Source organism: Oncorhynchus gorbuscha, linkage group LG08, assembly GCF_021184085.1.
Source record: "Oncorhynchus gorbuscha isolate QuinsamMale2020 ecotype Even-year linkage group LG08, OgorEven_v1.0, whole genome shotgun sequence".
Lineage (NCBI taxonomy): Eukaryota > Metazoa > Chordata > Actinopteri > Salmoniformes > Salmonidae > Oncorhynchus > Oncorhynchus gorbuscha.
Window position 1 is genome coordinate 73,551,112 of NC_060180.1, and position 16,330 is coordinate 73,567,441.

The 16,330-nt window shown below is 42.2% G+C and overlaps 21 non-coding genes across 21 annotated transcripts; all 21 read right to left on the reverse strand.

The window, feature by feature from the left end:
- Positions 1 to 650: 650 nt before the first annotated feature.
- On the reverse strand, positions 651 to 732 carry trnas-cga. The gene has a single exon. It is a non-coding gene; the product is annotated as a tRNA-Ser (tRNA).
- Positions 733 to 1,113: 381 nt separating this feature from the next.
- On the reverse strand, positions 1,114 to 1,195 carry trnas-uga. The gene has a single exon. It is a non-coding gene; the product is annotated as a tRNA-Ser (tRNA).
- Positions 1,196 to 2,159: 964 nt separating this feature from the next.
- trnas-cga lies at positions 2,160 to 2,241 on the reverse strand. Its single transcript has one exon. It is a non-coding gene; the product is annotated as a tRNA-Ser (tRNA).
- Positions 2,242 to 2,623: 382 nt separating this feature from the next.
- Positions 2,624 to 2,705, reverse strand: trnas-uga. The gene has a single exon. It is a non-coding gene; the product is annotated as a tRNA-Ser (tRNA).
- An 865-nt stretch (positions 2,706 to 3,570) lies between these two features.
- Positions 3,571 to 3,652, reverse strand: trnas-cga. The gene has a single exon. It is a non-coding gene; the product is annotated as a tRNA-Ser (tRNA).
- Positions 3,653 to 4,892: 1,240 nt separating this feature from the next.
- On the reverse strand, positions 4,893 to 4,974 carry trnas-uga. Its single transcript has one exon. It is a non-coding gene; the product is annotated as a tRNA-Ser (tRNA).
- Positions 4,975 to 5,358: 384 nt separating this feature from the next.
- Positions 5,359 to 5,440, reverse strand: trnas-uga. Its single transcript has one exon. It is a non-coding gene; the product is annotated as a tRNA-Ser (tRNA).
- Positions 5,441 to 6,405: 965 nt separating this feature from the next.
- Positions 6,406 to 6,487, reverse strand: trnas-uga. The gene has a single exon. It is a non-coding gene; the product is annotated as a tRNA-Ser (tRNA).
- Positions 6,488 to 6,870: 383 nt separating this feature from the next.
- trnas-uga lies at positions 6,871 to 6,952 on the reverse strand. Its single transcript has one exon. It is a non-coding gene; the product is annotated as a tRNA-Ser (tRNA).
- A 964-nt stretch (positions 6,953 to 7,916) lies between these two features.
- trnas-uga lies at positions 7,917 to 7,998 on the reverse strand. The gene has a single exon. It is a non-coding gene; the product is annotated as a tRNA-Ser (tRNA).
- A 383-nt stretch (positions 7,999 to 8,381) lies between these two features.
- Positions 8,382 to 8,463, reverse strand: trnas-uga. The gene has a single exon. It is a non-coding gene; the product is annotated as a tRNA-Ser (tRNA).
- A 962-nt stretch (positions 8,464 to 9,425) lies between these two features.
- Positions 9,426 to 9,506, reverse strand: trnas-uga. Its single transcript has one exon. It is a non-coding gene; the product is annotated as a tRNA-Ser (tRNA).
- A 382-nt stretch (positions 9,507 to 9,888) lies between these two features.
- Positions 9,889 to 9,970, reverse strand: trnas-uga. Its single transcript has one exon. It is a non-coding gene; the product is annotated as a tRNA-Ser (tRNA).
- Positions 9,971 to 10,932: 962 nt separating this feature from the next.
- On the reverse strand, positions 10,933 to 11,015 carry trnas-cga. Its single transcript has one exon. It is a non-coding gene; the product is annotated as a tRNA-Ser (tRNA).
- A 384-nt stretch (positions 11,016 to 11,399) lies between these two features.
- On the reverse strand, positions 11,400 to 11,481 carry trnas-uga. The gene has a single exon. It is a non-coding gene; the product is annotated as a tRNA-Ser (tRNA).
- A 964-nt stretch (positions 11,482 to 12,445) lies between these two features.
- Positions 12,446 to 12,527, reverse strand: trnas-uga. Its single transcript has one exon. It is a non-coding gene; the product is annotated as a tRNA-Ser (tRNA).
- Positions 12,528 to 12,912: 385 nt separating this feature from the next.
- trnas-uga lies at positions 12,913 to 12,994 on the reverse strand. Its single transcript has one exon. It is a non-coding gene; the product is annotated as a tRNA-Ser (tRNA).
- Positions 12,995 to 13,957: 963 nt separating this feature from the next.
- trnas-uga lies at positions 13,958 to 14,038 on the reverse strand. Its single transcript has one exon. It is a non-coding gene; the product is annotated as a tRNA-Ser (tRNA).
- A 381-nt stretch (positions 14,039 to 14,419) lies between these two features.
- trnas-uga lies at positions 14,420 to 14,501 on the reverse strand. Its single transcript has one exon. It is a non-coding gene; the product is annotated as a tRNA-Ser (tRNA).
- A 964-nt stretch (positions 14,502 to 15,465) lies between these two features.
- trnas-cga lies at positions 15,466 to 15,547 on the reverse strand. Its single transcript has one exon. It is a non-coding gene; the product is annotated as a tRNA-Ser (tRNA).
- Positions 15,548 to 15,930: 383 nt separating this feature from the next.
- On the reverse strand, positions 15,931 to 16,010 carry trnas-uga. The gene has a single exon. It is a non-coding gene; the product is annotated as a tRNA-Ser (tRNA).
- Positions 16,011 to 16,330: the final 320 nt, after the last annotated feature.

Sequence of the window (16,330 nt, forward strand, 5' to 3'; positions counted from 1 at the left end):
GCAAAGTGATGAGGAGAAAGAACAAGTGGGCTATTCGCCGAGCAATGTTAAAACATGGGTGGCGAGACCCCATTGAAATTCAGGTCCAACGTCTAAAGAATCGGCCATTGCAGCTGTTGGAATGCAAGTAAAGGGTTTGGGATTTGGAAACAGACATCATTGGTGTAAAATGGCAAACTTGATGGCCCGACATATTGATCTTATTACGTCAAATCACATATTAACCACTCGGCCATCACAACTTTCTCAATTAGCTCACACAAAGACAAAAGTATTCTGAGCACTTGAATCACTGGACAAGTCCATGTCTTAAAGAGATTATCCATATCAAGTCACCAAGGATATGTTAAAAAAATACTGGTTTGTCATACAACTGCGAACAGATTTCAACCTTGCGCAGGAAGACCCCATTGGATTTCAAGTCCAAAGCCTTAACCACTCTGCCATCATAATTTTCTCTGTTATCTTGCAGTCCTTAACAGCTCGACTATCTCACAACCAGAAGGATCTGTTCTGAAGAGCCTGTTTAACTCTTTGTCTTGGAAGATATACTCTGAGCACCTGAATCAAAGGACAAGTCCACGGATTAAGGACATTATCCATATCAACTCCCCAGTGACATGTTGCAAATAAAGACTGGTTTGTCAAAGCGCTGTGAGCAGGGTTCGAACCTGCGCGTGGAGACACCATTGGATTTCGAATCCAACGCCTTAACCTCTCGGCCATCACAGCTTCTCCTGTTACCTAAGATGCCTTAAACAGTCCGCTATCTCGTTCTGTCCATTTTACCTCTAAAATGACCATATTATCGCTATTGAAGAGCCTACTTTTCAAGCAGTGGGAATCTAAGGAAAGTGATGAGGAGAAAGCAGCATTGGGCTATATGCTTCGAGCAAGGTAAGAACATGGGTGGGGAGACCCCATTGAAATTCAGGTCCAACGTCTAAAGAACTCGGCCATTGCAGCTGTTGGAATACAAGTAAGGGGATTGGGATTTGGAAACAGACATTTATATATTCTGAGCACCTGAATCAAAGGACAAGTCCACGGATTAAGCACATTATCCATATCAAGTCACCAAGGATATGTAAAAAAATAAATGGTTAGTCATAGCGCTGTGAGCAGGGCTCGAACCTGCGCTGGGAGACCCCATTGGATTTCAAGTCCAACGCCTTAACCACTCGGCCATCACAGGTTGCTATGTTAACTACCAGGCCTTAACCAGTCGTTTATCTCATTCTGTCAATTTTACTCCTGTAAAGACGAGACTGTCTACTGAAGAGCCTATTTGAACTGTTTTTCAAGGAATACATATTCTGAGCACTTGAATCAAAGGACAAGTCTAGGCATTAAGCACTTCATCAATATCAAGTAACCAATGCTATTTTACAAATAAAGACTGGTTTGTCAATGCGATGCAAGCAGTTGTAAAAACTGTATGGGGAGACAACACTGGAGTTCATTTGCAAAGCTTAAACCACTTGGCCATCGCAGCAGTATGAATCTAAGCAAAGTGATGAGGAGAAAGAACAAGTGGGCTATTCGCTTCGAGCAATGTTAAAACATGGGTGGCGAGACCCCATTGAAATTCAGGTCCAACGTCTAAAGAATCGGCCATTGCAGCTGTTGGAATGCAAGTAAAGGGTTTGGGATTTGGAAACAGACATCATTGGTGTAAAATGGCAAACTTGATGGCCCGACATATTGATCTTATTACGTCAAATCACGTATTAACCACTCGGCCATCACAACTTTCTCAATTAGCTCACACAAAGACAAAAGTATTCTGAGCACTTGAATCACTGGACAAGTCCATGTCTTAAAGAGATTATCCATATCAAGTCACCAAGGATATGTTAAAAAATACTGGTTTGTCATAGAACTGCGAACAGATTTCAACCCTGCGCAGGAAGACAACATTGGATTTCAAGTCCAAAGCCTTAACCACTCTGCCATCAAAATTTTCTCTGTTATCTTGCAGTCCTTAACAGCTCGACTATCTCACAACCAGAAGGATCTGTTCTGAAGAGCCTGTTTAACTCTTTGTCTTGGAAGATATACTCTGAGCACCTGAATCAAAGGACAAGTCCACGGATTATGGACATTATCCATATCAACTCCCCAATGACATGTTGCAAAAAAAGACTGGTTTGTCAAAGCGCTGTGAGCAGGGTTCGAACCTGCGCGGGGAGACCCCATTGGATTTCGAATCCAACGCCTTAACCTCTCGGCCATCACAGCTTCTCCTGTTACCTAAAATGCCTTAACCAGTCCGCTATCTCGTTCTGTCCATTTTACCTCTAAAATGACCATATTATCACTATTGAAGAGCCTACTTTTCAAGCAGTGGGAATCCAAGGAAAGTGATGAGGAGAAAGCAGCATTGGGCTATATGCTTCGAGCAAGGTAAGAACATGGGTGGGGAGACCCCATTGAAATTCAGGTCCAACGTCTAAAGAACTCGGCCATTGCAGCTGTTGGAATACAAGTAAGGGATTGGGATTTGGAAACAGACATCAATATATATTCTGAGCACCTGAATCAAAGGACAAGTCCACGGATTAAGCACATTATCCATATCAAGTCACCAAGGATATGTAAAAAAATAAATGGTTAGTCATAGCGCTGTGAGCAGGGTTCGAAACTGCGCGGGGAGACCCCATTGGATTTCAAGTCCAACGCCTTAACTACTCGGCCATCACAGCTTGCTATGTTAACTACCAGGCCTTAACCAGTCGGTTATCTCATTCTGTCAATTTTACTTCTGTAAAGACGAGACTGTCTACTGAAGAGCCTATTTGAACTGTTTTTCAAGGAATACATATTCTGAGCACTTGAATCAAAGGACAAGTCTATGCATTAAGCACTTCATCAATATAGTCACCAATGCTATTTTACAAAAGACCGGTTTGTCAATGCTGCAAGCAGTTGTAAAAACTTTGGGGAGACAACAAGTTCATTTAAAGCTTAAACCACTGGCCATTTGAATCTCAATGAACAAGTGGGCTATGGTTAAAACAAACTTGATCAGGTCCAACGTCTAAAGAATCGGCCATTGCAGCTGTTGAATCTTATTTGGAAACAGACATCATTGGTGTAAAATGGCAAAATCATATTGATCTTATTACGTCAAATCACGTATTAACCACTCGGCCATCACAACTTTCTCAATTAGCTCACACAAAGACAAAAGTATTCTGAGCACTTGAATCACTGGACAAGTCCATGTCTTAAAGAGATTATCCATATCAAGTCACCAAGGATATGTTAAAAAATACTGGTTTGTCATAGAACTGCGAACAGATTTCAACCCTGCGCAAGAAGACAACATTGGATTTCAAGTCCAAAGCCTTAACCACTCTGCCATCATAATTTTCTCTGTTATCTTGCAGTCCTTAACAGCTCGACTATCTCACAACCAGAAGGATCTGTTCTGAAGAGCCTGTTTAACTCTTTGTCTTGGAAGATATACTCTGAGCACCTGAATCTAAGGACAAGTCCACAGATTAAGGACATTATCCATATCAACTCCCCAGTGACATGTTGCAAATAAAGACTGGTTTGTCAAAGCGCTGTGAGCAGGGTTCGAACCTGCGCGGGGAGACCCCATTGGATTTCGAATCCAACGCCTTAACCTCTCGGCCATCACAGCTTCTCCTGTTACCTAAGATGCCTTAACCAGTCCGCTATCTCGTTCTGTCCATTTTACCTCTAAAATGACCATATTATCACTATTGAAGAGCCTACTTTTCAAGCAGTGGGAATCCAAGGAAAGTGATGAGGAGAAAGCAGCATTGGGCTATATGCTTCGAGCAAGGTAAGAACATGGGTGGGGAGACCCCATTGAAATTCAGGTCCAACGTCTAAAGAATCGGCCATTGCAGCTGTTGGAATGCAAGTAAAGGGTTTGGGATTTGGAAACAGACATCATTGGTGTAAAATGGTAAACTTGATGGCCCGACATATTGATCTTATTTCAAGTCAAACGCGTATTAAACACTCGGCCATCACAACTTTCTCAATTAGCTCACACAAAGACAAAAGTAGTCTGAGCACTTGAATCAAAGGACAAGTCTATGCATTAAGCACTTCATCAATATCAAGTCACCAATGCTATTTTACAAATAAAGACTGGTTTGTCAATGCGATGCAAGCAGTTGTAAAAACTGTATGGGGAGACAACACTGGAGTTCATTTGCAAAGCTTAAACCACTTGGCCATCGCAGCAGTATGAATCTAAGCAAAGTCATGAGGAGAAAGAACAAGTGGGCTATTCGCTTCGAGCAATGTTAAAACATGGGTGGCGAGACCCCCATTGAAATTCAGGTCCAACGTCTAAAGAATCGGCCATTGCAGCTGTTGGAATGCAAGTAAAGGGTTTGGGATTTGGAAACAGACATCATTGGTGTAAAATGGCAAACTTGATGGCCCGACATATTGATCTTATTACGTCAAATCACGTATTAACCACTCGGCCATCACAACTTTCTCAATTAGCTCACACAAAGACAAAAGTATTCTGAGCACTTGAATCACTGGACAAGTCCATGTCTTAAAGAGATTATCCATATCAAGTCACCAAGGATATGTTAAAAAATACTGGTTTGTCATAGAACTGCGAACAGATTTCAACCCTGCGCAAGAAGACAACATTGGATTTCAAGTCCAAAGCCTTAACCACTCTGCCATCATAATTTTCTCTGTTATCTTGCAGTCCTTAACAGCTCGACTATCTCACAACCAGAAGGATCTGTTCTGAAGAGCCTGTTTAACTCTTTGTCTTGGAAGATATACTCTGAGCACCTGAATCAAAGGACAAGTCCACGGATTATGGACATTATCCATATCAACTCCCCAATGACATGTTGCAAAAAAAGACTGGTTTGTCAAAGCGCTGTGAGCAGGGTTCGAACCTGCGCGGGGAGACCCCATTGGATTTCAAATCCAACGCCTTAACCTCTCGGCCATCACAGCTTCTCCTGTTACCTAAGATGCCTTAACCAGTCCGCTATCTCGTTCTGTCCATTTTACCTCTAAAATGACCATATTATCACTATTGAAGAGCCTACTTTTCAAGCAGTGGGAATCCAAGGAAAGTGATGAGGAGAAAGCAGCATTGGGCTATATGCTTCGAGCAAGGTAAGAACATGGGTGGGGAGACCCCATTGAAATTCAGGTCCAACGTCTAAAGAACTCGGCCATTGCAGCTGTTGGAATACAAGTAAGGGGATTGGGATTTGGAAACAGACATCAATATATATTCTGAGCACCTGAATCAAAGGACAAGTCCACGGATTAAGCACATTATCCATATCAAGTCACCAAGGATATGTAAAAAAAATAAATGGTTAGTCATAGCGCTGTGAGCAGGGTTCAAAACTGCGCGGGGAGACCCCATTGGATTTCAAGTCCAACGCCTTAACTACTCGGCCATCACAGCTTGCTATGTTGACTACCAGGGCTTAACCAGTCGATTTATCTCATTCTGTCAATATTACTTCTGTAAAGACGAGACTGTCTACTGAAGAGCCTATTTGAACTGTTTTTCAAGGAATACATATTCTGAGCACTTGAATCAAAGGACAAGTCTATGCATTAAGCACTTCATCAATATCAAGTCACCAATGCTATTTTACAAATAAAGACTGGTTTGTCAATGCGATGCAAGCAGTTGTAAAAACTGTATGGGGAGACAACACTGGAGTTCATTTGCAAAGCTTAAACCACTTGGCCATCGCAGCAGTATGAATCTAAGCAAAGTGATGAGGAGAAAGAACAAGTGGGCTATTCGCTTCGAGCAATGTTAAAACATGGGTGGCGAGACCCCATTGAAATTCAGGTCCAACGTCTAAAGAATCGGCCATTGCAGCTGTTGGAATGCAAGTAAAGGGTTTGGGATTTGGAAACAGACATCATTGGTGTAAAATGGCAAACTTGATGGCCCGACATATTGATCTTATTACGTCAAATCACATATTAACCACTCGGCCATCACAACTTTCTCAATTAGCTCACACAAAGACAAAAGTATTCTGAGCACTTGAATCACTGGACAAGTCCATGTCTTAAAGAGATTATCCATATCAAGTCACCAAGGATATGTTAAAAAATACTGGTTTGTCATAGAACTGCGAACAGATTTCAACCCTGCGCAAGAAGACAACATTGGATTTCAAGTCCAAAGCCTTAACCACTCTGCCATCATAATTTTCTCTGTTATCTTGCAGTCCTTAACAGCTCGACTATCTCACAACCAGAAGGATCTGTTCTGAAGAGCCTGTTTAACTCTTTGTCTTGGAAGATATACTCTGAGCACCTGAATCTAAGGACAAATCCACGGATTAAGGACATTATCCATATCAACTCCCCAGTGACATGTTGCAAATAAAGACTGGTTTGTCAAAGCGCTGTGAGCAGGGTTCGAACCTGCGCGGGGAGACCCCATTGGATTTCAAATCCAACGCCTTAACCTCTCGGCCATCACAGCTTCTCCTGTTACCTAAGATGCCTTAACCAGTCCGCTATCTCGTTCTGTCCATTTTACCTCTAAAATGACCATATTATCACTATTGAAGAGCCTACTTTTCAAGCAGTGGGAATCCAAGGAAAGTGATGAGGAGAAAGCAGCATTGGGCTATATGCTTCGAGCAAGGTAAGAACATGGGTGGGGAGACCCCATTGAAATTCAGGTCCAACGTCTAAAGAACTCGGCCATTGCAGCTGTTGGAATACAAGTAAGGGGATTGGGATTTGGAAACAGACATCAATATATATTCTGAGCACCTGAATCAAAGGACAAGTCCACGGATTAAGCACATTATCCATATCAAGTCACCAAGGATATGTAAAAAAATACATGGTTAGTCATAGGGCTGTGAGCAGGGTTCGAACCTGCGCGGGGAGACCCCATTGGATTTCAAGTCCAACGCCTTAACCACTCGGCCATCACAGCTTGCTACGTTAACTACCAGGCCTTAACCAGTCGGTTATCTCATTCTGTCAATTTTACTTCTGTAAAGACGAGACTGTCTACTGAAGAGCCTATTTGAACTGTTTTTCAAGGAATACATATTCTGAGCACTTGAATCAAAGGACAAGTCTATGCATTAAGCACTTCATCAATATCAAGTAACCAATGCTATTTTACAAATAAAGACTGGTTTGTCAATGCGATGCAAGCAGTTGTAAAAACTGTATGGGGAGACAACACTGGAGTTCATTTGCAAAGCTTAAACCACTTGGCCATCGCAGCAGTATGAATCTAAGCAAAGTGATGAGGAGAAAGAACAAGTGGGCTATTCGCTTCGAGCAATGTTAAAACATGGGTGGCGAGACCCCATTGAAATTCAGGTCCAACGTCTAAAGAATCGGCCATTGCAGCTGTTGGAATGCAAGTAAAGGGTTTGGGATTTGGAAACAGACATCATTGGTGTAAAATGGCAAACTTGATGGCCCGACATATTGATCTTATTACGCCAAATCACGTATTAAACACTCGGCCATCACAACTTTCTCAATTAGCTCACACAAAGACAAAAGTATTCTGAGCACTTGAATCACTGGACAAGTCCATGTCTTAAAGAGATTATCCATATCAAGTCACCAAGGATATGTTAAAAAATACTGGTTTGTCATAGAACTGCGAACAGATTTCAACCCTGCGCAAGAAGACAACATTGGATTTCAAGTCCAAAGCCTTAACCACTCTGCCATCAAAATTTTCTCTGTTATCTTGCAGTCCTTAACAGCTCGACTATCTCACAACCAGAAGGATCTGTTCTGAAGAGCCTGTTTAACTCTTTGTCTTGGAAGATATACTCTGAGCACCTGAATCAAAGGACAAGTCCACGGATTAAGGACATTATCCATATCAACTCCCCAATGACATGTTGCAAAAAAAGACTGGCTTGTCAAAGCGCTGAGAGCAGGGTTCGAACCTGCGCGGGGAGACCCCATTGGATTTCAAATCCAACGCCTTAACCTCTCGGCCATCACAGCTTCTCCTGTTACCTAAGATGCCTTAACCAGTCCGCTATCTCGTTCTGTCCATTTTACCTCTAAAATGACCATATTATCGCTATTGAAGAGCCTACTTTTCAAGCAGTGGGAATCTAAGGAAAGTGATGAGGAGAAAGCAGCATTGGGCTATATGCTTCGAGCAAGGTAAGAACATGGGTGGGGAGACCCCATTGAAATTCAGGTCCAACGTCTAAAGAACTCGGCCATTGCAGCTGTTGGAATACAAGTAAGGGGATTGGGATTTGGAAACAGACATCAATATATATTCTGAGCACCTGAATCAAAGGACAAGTCCACGGATTAAGCACATTATCCATATCAAGTCACCAAGGATATGTAAAAAAATACATGGTTAGTCATAGCGCTGTGAGCAGGGTTCGAACCTGCGCGGGGAGACCCCATTGGATTTCAAGTCCAACGCCTTAACCACTCGGCCATCACAGCTTGCTATGTTAACTACCAGGCCTTAACCAGTCGGTTATCTCATTCTGTCAACTTTACTTCTGTAAAGACGAGACTGTCTACTGAAGAGCCTATTTGAACTGTTTTTCAAGGAATACATATTCTGAGCACTTGAATCAAAGGACAAGTCTATGCATTAAGCACTTCATCAATATCAAGTAACCAATGCTATTTTACAAATAAAGACTGGTTTGTCAATGCGATGCAAGCAGTTGTAAAAACTGTATGGGGAGACAACACTGGAGTTCATTTGCAAAGCTTAAACCACTTGGCCATCGCAGCAGTATGAATCTAAGCAAAGTGATGAGGAGAAAGAACAAGTGGGCTATTCGCTCGAGCAATGTTAAAACATGGGTGGCGAGACCCCATTGAAATTCAGGTCCAACGTCTAAAGAATCGGCCATTGCAGCTGTTGGAATGCAAGTAAAGGGTTTGGGATTTGGAAACAGACATCATTGGTGTAAAATGGTAAACTTGATGGCCCGACATATTGATCTTATTACGCCAAATCACGTATTAAACACTCGGCCATCACAACTTTCTCAATTAGCTCACACAAAGACAAAAGTATTCTGAGCACTTGAATCACTGGACAAGTCCATGTCTTAAAGAGATTATCCATATCAAGTCACCAAGGATATGTTAAAAAATACTGGTTTGTCATAGAACTGCGAACAGATTTCAACCCTGCGCAAGAAGACAACATTGGATTTCAAGTCCAAAGCCTTAACCACTCTGCCATCAAAATTTTCTCTGTTATCTTGCAGTCCTTAACAGCTCGACTATCTCACAACCAGAAGGATCTGTTCTGAAGAGCCTGTTTAACTCTTTGTCTTGGAAGATATACTCTGAGCACCTGAATCAAAGGACAAGTCCACGGATTAAGGACATTATCCATATCAACTCCCCAATGACATGTTGCAAAAAAGACTGGTTTGTCAAAGCGCTGAGAGCAGGGTTCGAACCTGCGCGGGAGACCCCATTGGATTTCAAATCCAACGCCTTAACCTCTCGGCCATCACAGCTTCTCCTGTTACCTAAGATGCCTTAACCAGTCCGCTATCTCGTTCTGTCCATTTTACCTCTAAAATGACCATATTATCACTATTGAAGAGCCTACTTTTCAAGCAGTGGGAATCTAAGGAAAGTGATGAGGAGAAAGCAGCATTGGGCTATATGCTTCGAGCAAGGTAAGAACATGGGTGGGGAGACCCCATTGAAATTCAGGTCCAACGTCTAAAGAACTCGGCCATTGCAGCTGTTGGAATACAAGTAAGGGATTGGGATTTGGAAACAGACATCAATATATATTCTGAGCACCTGAATCAAAGGACAAGTCCACGGATTAAGCACATTATCCATATCAAGTCACCAAGGATATGTAAAAAAATACATGGTTAGTCATATCGCTGTGAGCAGGGTTCGAACCTGCGCGGGGAGACCCCATTGGATTTCAAGTCCAACGCCTTAACCACTCGGCCATCACAGCTTGCTATGTTAACTACCAGGCCTTAACCAGTCGGTTATCTCATTCTGTCAATTTTACTTCTGTAAAGACGAGATTGTCTACTGAAGAGCCTATTTGAACTGTTTTTCAAGGAATACATATTCTGAGCACTTGAATCAAAGGACAAGTCTATGCATTAAGCACTTCATCAATATCAAGTCACCAATGCTATTTTACAAATAAAGACTGGTTTGTCAATGCGATGCAAGCAGTTGTAAAAACTGTATGGGGAGACAACACTGGAGTTCATTTGCAAAGCTTAAACCACTTGGCCATCGCAGCAGTATGAATCTAAGCAAAGTGATGAGGAGAAAGAACAAGTGGGCTATTCGCTTCGAGCAATGTTAAAACATGGGTGGCGAGACCCCATTGAAATTCAGGTCCAACGTCTAAAGAATCGGCCATTGCAGCTGTTGGAATGCAAGTAAAGGGTTTGGGATTTGGAAACAGACATCATTGGTGTAAAATGGTAAACTTGATGGCCCGACATATTGATCTTATTACGCCAAATCACGTATTAAACACTCGGCCATCACAACTTTCTCAATTAGCTCACACAAAGACAAAAGTATTCTGAGCACTTGAATCACTGGACAAGTCCATGTCTTAAAGAGATTATCCATATCAAGTCACCAAGGATATGTTAAAAAATACTGGTTTGTCATAGAACTGCGAACAGATTTCAACCCTGCGCAAGAAGACAACATTGGATTTCAAGTCCAAAGCCTTAACCACTCTGCCATCAAAATTTTCTCTGTTATCTTGCAGTCCTTAACAGCTCGACTATCTCACAACCAGAAGGATCTGTTCTGAAGAGCCTGTTTAACTCTTTGTCTTGGAAGATATACTCTGAGCACCTGAATCAAAGGACAAGTCCACGGATTAAGGACATTATCCATATCAACTCCCAATGACATGTTGCAAAAAAGACTGGCTTGTCAAAGGGCTGAGAGCAGGGTTCGAACCTGCGCGGGGGAGACCCCATTGGATTTCGAATCCAACGCCTTAACCTCTCGGCCATCACAGCTTCTCCTGTTACCTAAGATGCCTTAACCAGTCCGCTATCTCGTTCTGTCCATTTTACCTCTAAAATGACCATATTATCACTATTGAAGAGCCTACTTTTCAAGCAGTGGGAATCCAAGGAAAGTGATGAGGAGAAAGCAGCATTGGGCTATATGCTTCGAGCAAGGTAAGAACATGGGTGGGGAGACCCCATTGAAATTCAGGTCCAACGTCTAAAGAACTCGGCCATTGCAGCTGTTGGAATACAAGTAAGGGGATTGGGATTTGGAAACAGACATCAATATATATTCTGAGCACCTGAATCAAAGGACAAGTCCACGGATTAAGCACATTATCCATATCAAGTCACCAAGGATATGTAAAAAAAATACATGGTTAGTCATATCGCTGTGAGCAGGGTTCGAAACTGCGCGGGGAGACCCCATTGGATTTCAAGTCCAACGCCTTAACCACTCGGCCATCACAGCTTGCTATGTTAACTACCAGGGCTTAACCAGTCGGTTATCTCATTCTGTCAATTTTACTTCTGTAAAGACGAGACTGTCTACTGAAGAGCCTATTTGAACTGTTTTTCAAGGAATACATATTCTGAGCACTTGAATCAAAGGACAAGTCTATGCATTAAGCACTTCATCAATATCAAGTCACCAATGCTATTTTACAAATAAAGACTGGTTTGTCAATGCGATGCAAGCAGTTGTAAAAACTGTATGGGGAGACAACACTGGAGTTCATTTGCAAAGCTTAAACCACTTGGCCATCGCAGCAGTATGAATCTAAGCAAAGTGATGAGGAGAAAGAACAAGTGGGCTATTCGCTTCGAGCAATGTTAAAACATGGGTGGCGAGACCCCATTGAAATTCAGGTCCAACGTCTAAAGAATCGGCCATTGCAGCTGTTGGAATGCAAGTAAAGGGTTTGGGATTTGGAAACAGACATCATTGGTGTAAAATGGTAAACTTGATGGCCCGACATATTGATCTTATTACGCCAAATCACATATTAAACACTCGGCCATCACAACTTTCTCAATTAGCTCACACAAAGACAAAAGTATTCTGAGCACTTGAATCACTGGACAAGTCCATGTCTTAAAGAGATTATCCATATCAAGTCACCAAGGATATGTTAAAAAATACTGGTTTGTCATAGAACTGCGAACAGATTTCAACCCTGCGCAAGAAGACAACATTGGATTTCAAGTCCAAAGCCTTAACCACTCTGCCATCATAATTTTCTCTGTTATCTTGCAGTCCTTAACAGCTCGACTATCTCACAACCAGAAGGATCTGTTCTGAAGAGCCTGTTTATGTCTTTGTCTTGGAAGATATACTCTGAGCACCTGAATCAAAGGACAAGTCCACGGATTAAGGACATTATCCATATCAACTCCCCAATGACATGTTGCAAAAAAAGACTGGTTTGTCAAAGCGCTGAGAGCAGGGTTCGAACCTGCGCGGGGAGACCCCATTGGATTTCAAATCCAACGCCTTAACCTCTCGGCCATCACAGCTTCTCCTGTTACCTAAGATGCCTTAACCAGTCCGCTATCTCGTTCTGTCCATTTTACCTCTAAAATGACCATATTATCACTATTGAAGAGCCTACTTTTCAAGCAGTGGGAATCTAAGGAAAGTGATGAGGAGAAAGCAGCATTGGGCTATATGCTTCGAGCAAGGTAAGAACATGGGTGGGGAGACCCCATTGAAATTCAGGTCCAACGTCTAAAGAACTCGGCCATTGCAGCTGTTGGAATACAAGTAAGGGGATTGGGATTTGGAAACAGACATCAATATATATTCTGAGCACCTGAATCAAAGGACAAGTCCACGGATTAAGCACATTATCCATATCAAGTCACCAAGGATATGTAAAAAAAAATAAATGGTTAGTCATATCGCTGTGAGCAGGGTTCGAACCTGCGCGGGGAGACCCCATTGGATTTCAAGTCCAACGCCTTAACCACTCGGCCATCACAGCTTGCTATGTTAACTACCAGGCCTTAACCAGTCGGTTATCTCATTCTGTCAATTTTACTTCTGTAAAGACGAGACTGTCTACTGAAGAGCCTATTTGAACTGTTTTTCAAGGAATACATATTCTGAGCACTTGAATCAAAGGACAAGTCTATGCATTAAGCACTTCATCAATATCAAGTCACCAATGCTATTTTACAAATAAAGACTGGTTTGTCAATGCGATGCAAGCAGTTGTAAAAACTGTATGGGGAGACAACACTGGAGTTCATTTGCAAAGCTTAAACCACTTGGCCATCGCAGCAGTATGAATCTAAGCAAAGTCATGAGGAGAAAGAACAAGTGGGCTATCCGCTTCGAGCAATGTTAAAACATGGGTGGCGAGACCCCATTGAAATTCAGGTCCAACGTCTAAAGAATCGGCCATTGCAGCTGTTGGAATGCAAGTAAAGGGTTTGGGATTTGGAAACAGACATCATTGGTGTAAAATGGCAAACTTGATGGCCCGACATATTGATCTTATTACGTCAAATCACGTATTAACCACTCGGCCATCACAACTTTCTCAATTAGCTCACACAAAGACAAAAGTATTCTGAGCACTTGAATCACTGGACAAGTCCATGTCTTAAAGAGATTATCCATATCAAGTCACCAAGGATATGTTAAAAAATCCTGGTTTGTCATAGAACTGCGAACAGATTTCAACCCTGCGCAAGAAGACAACATTGGATTTCAAGTCCAAAGCCTTAACCACTCTGCCATCAAAATTTTCTCTGTTATCTTGCAGTCCTTAACAGCTCGACTATCTCACAACCAGAAGGATCTGTTCTGAAGAGCCTGTTTAACTCTTTGTCTTGGAAGATATACTCTGAGCACCTGAATCAAAGGACAAGTCCACGGATTAAGGACATTATCCATATCAACTCCCCAATGACATGTTGCAAAAAAGACTGGTTTGTCAAAGCGCTGAGAGCAGGGTTCGAACCTGCGCGGGAGACCCCATTGGATTTCAAATCCAACGCCTTAACCTCTCGGCCATCACAGCTTCTCCTGTTACCTAAAATGCCTTAACCAGTCCGCTATCTCGTTCTGTCCATTTTACCTCTAAAATGACCATATTATCACTATTGAAGAGCCTACTTTTCAAGCAGTGGGAATCTAAGGAAAGTGATGAGGAGAAAGCAGCATTGGGCTATATGCTTCGAGCAAGGTAAGAACATGGGTGGGAGACCCCATTGAAATTCAGGTCCAACGTCTAAAGAACTCGGCCATTGCAGCTGTTGGAATACAAGTAAGGGATTGGGATTTGGAAACAGACATCAATATATATTCTGAGCACCTGAATCAAAGGACAAGTCCACGGATTAAGCACATTATCCATATCAAGTCACCAAGGATATGTAAAAAAATAAATGGTTAGTCATAGCGCTGTGAGCAGGGTTCGAAACTGCGCGGGGAGACCCCATTGGATTTCAAGTCCAACGCCTTAACCACTCGGCCATCACAGCTTGCTATGTTGACTACCAGGGCTTAACCAGTCGATTTATCTCATTCTGTCAATATTACTTCTGTAAAGACGAGACTGTCTACTGAAGAGCCTATTTGAACTGTTTTTCAAGGAATACATATTCTGAGCACTTGAATCAAAGGACAAGTCTATGCATTAAGCACTTCATCAATATCAAGTCACCAATGCTATTTTACAAATAAAGACTGGTTTGTCAATGCGATGCAAGCAGTTGTAAAAACTGTATGGGGAGACAACACTGGAGTTCATTTGCAAGCTTAAACCACTTGGCCATCGCAGCAGTATGAATCTAAGCAAAGTGATGAGGAGAAAGAACAAGTGGGCTATTCGCTTCGAGCAATGTTAAAACATGGGTGGCGAGACCCCATTGAAATTCAGGTCCAACGTCTAAAGAATCGGCCATTGCAGCTGTTGGAATGCAAGTAAAGGGTTTGGGATTTGGAAACAGACATCATTGGTGTAAAATGGTAAACTTGATGGCCCGACATATTGATCTTATTACGCCAAATCACGTATTAAACACTCGGCCATCACAACTTTCTCAATTAGCTCACACAAAGACAAAAGTATTCTGAGCACTTGAATCACTGGACAAGTCCATGTCTTAAAGAGATTATCCATATCAAGTCACCAAGGATATGTTAAAAAATACTGGTTTGTCATAGAACTGCGAACAGATTTCAACCCTGCGCAGGAAGACCCCATTGGATTTCAAGTCCAAAGCCTTAACCACTCTGCCATCAAAATTTTCTCTGTTATCTTGCAGTCCTTAACAGCTCGACTATCTCACAACCAGAAGGATCTGTTCTGAAGAGCCTGTTTAACTCTTTGTCTTGGAAGATATACTCTGAGCACCTGAATCAAAGGACAAGTCCACGGATTAAGGACATTATCCATATCAACTCCCCAATGACATGTTGCAAAAAAAGACTGGTTTGTCAAAGCGCTGTGAGCAGGGTTCGAACCTGCGCGGGGAGACCCCATTGGATTTCGAATCCAACGCCTTAACCTCTCGGCCATCACAGCTTCTCCTGTTACCTAAGATGCCTTAACCAGTCCTCTATCTCGTTCTGTCCATTTTACCTCTAAAATGACCATATTATCGCTATTGAAGAGCCTACTTTTCAAGCAGTGGGAATCTAAGGAAAGTGATGAGGAGAAAGCAGCATTGGGCTATATGCTTCGAGCAAGGTAAGAACATGGGTGGGGAGACCCCATTGAAATTCAGGTCCAACGTCTAAAGAACTCGGCCATTGCAGCTGTTGGAATACAAGTAAGGGGATTGGGATTTGGAAACAGACATCAATATATATTCTGAGCACCTGAATCAAAGGACAAGTCCACGGATTAAGCACATTATCCATATCAAGTCACCAAGGATATGTAAAAAAATAAATGGTTAGTCATAGCGCTGTGAGCAGGGTTCGAAACTGCTGGGAGACCCCATTGGATTTCAAGTCCAACGCCTTAACCACTCGGCCATCACAGCTTGCTATGTTGACTACCAGGGCTTAACCAGTCGATTTATCTCATTCTGTCAATATTACTTCTGTAAAGACGAGACTGTCTACTGAAGAGCCTATCTGAACTGTTTTTCAAGGAATACATATTCTGAGCACTTGAATCAAAGGACAAGTCTATGCATTAAGCACTTCATCAATATCAAGTCACCAATGCTATTTTACAAATAAAGACTGGTTTGTCAATGCGATGCAAGCAGTTGTAAAAACTGTATGGGGAGACAACACTGGAGTTCATTTGCAAAGCTTAAACCACTTGGCCATCGCAGCAGTATGAATCTAAGCAAAG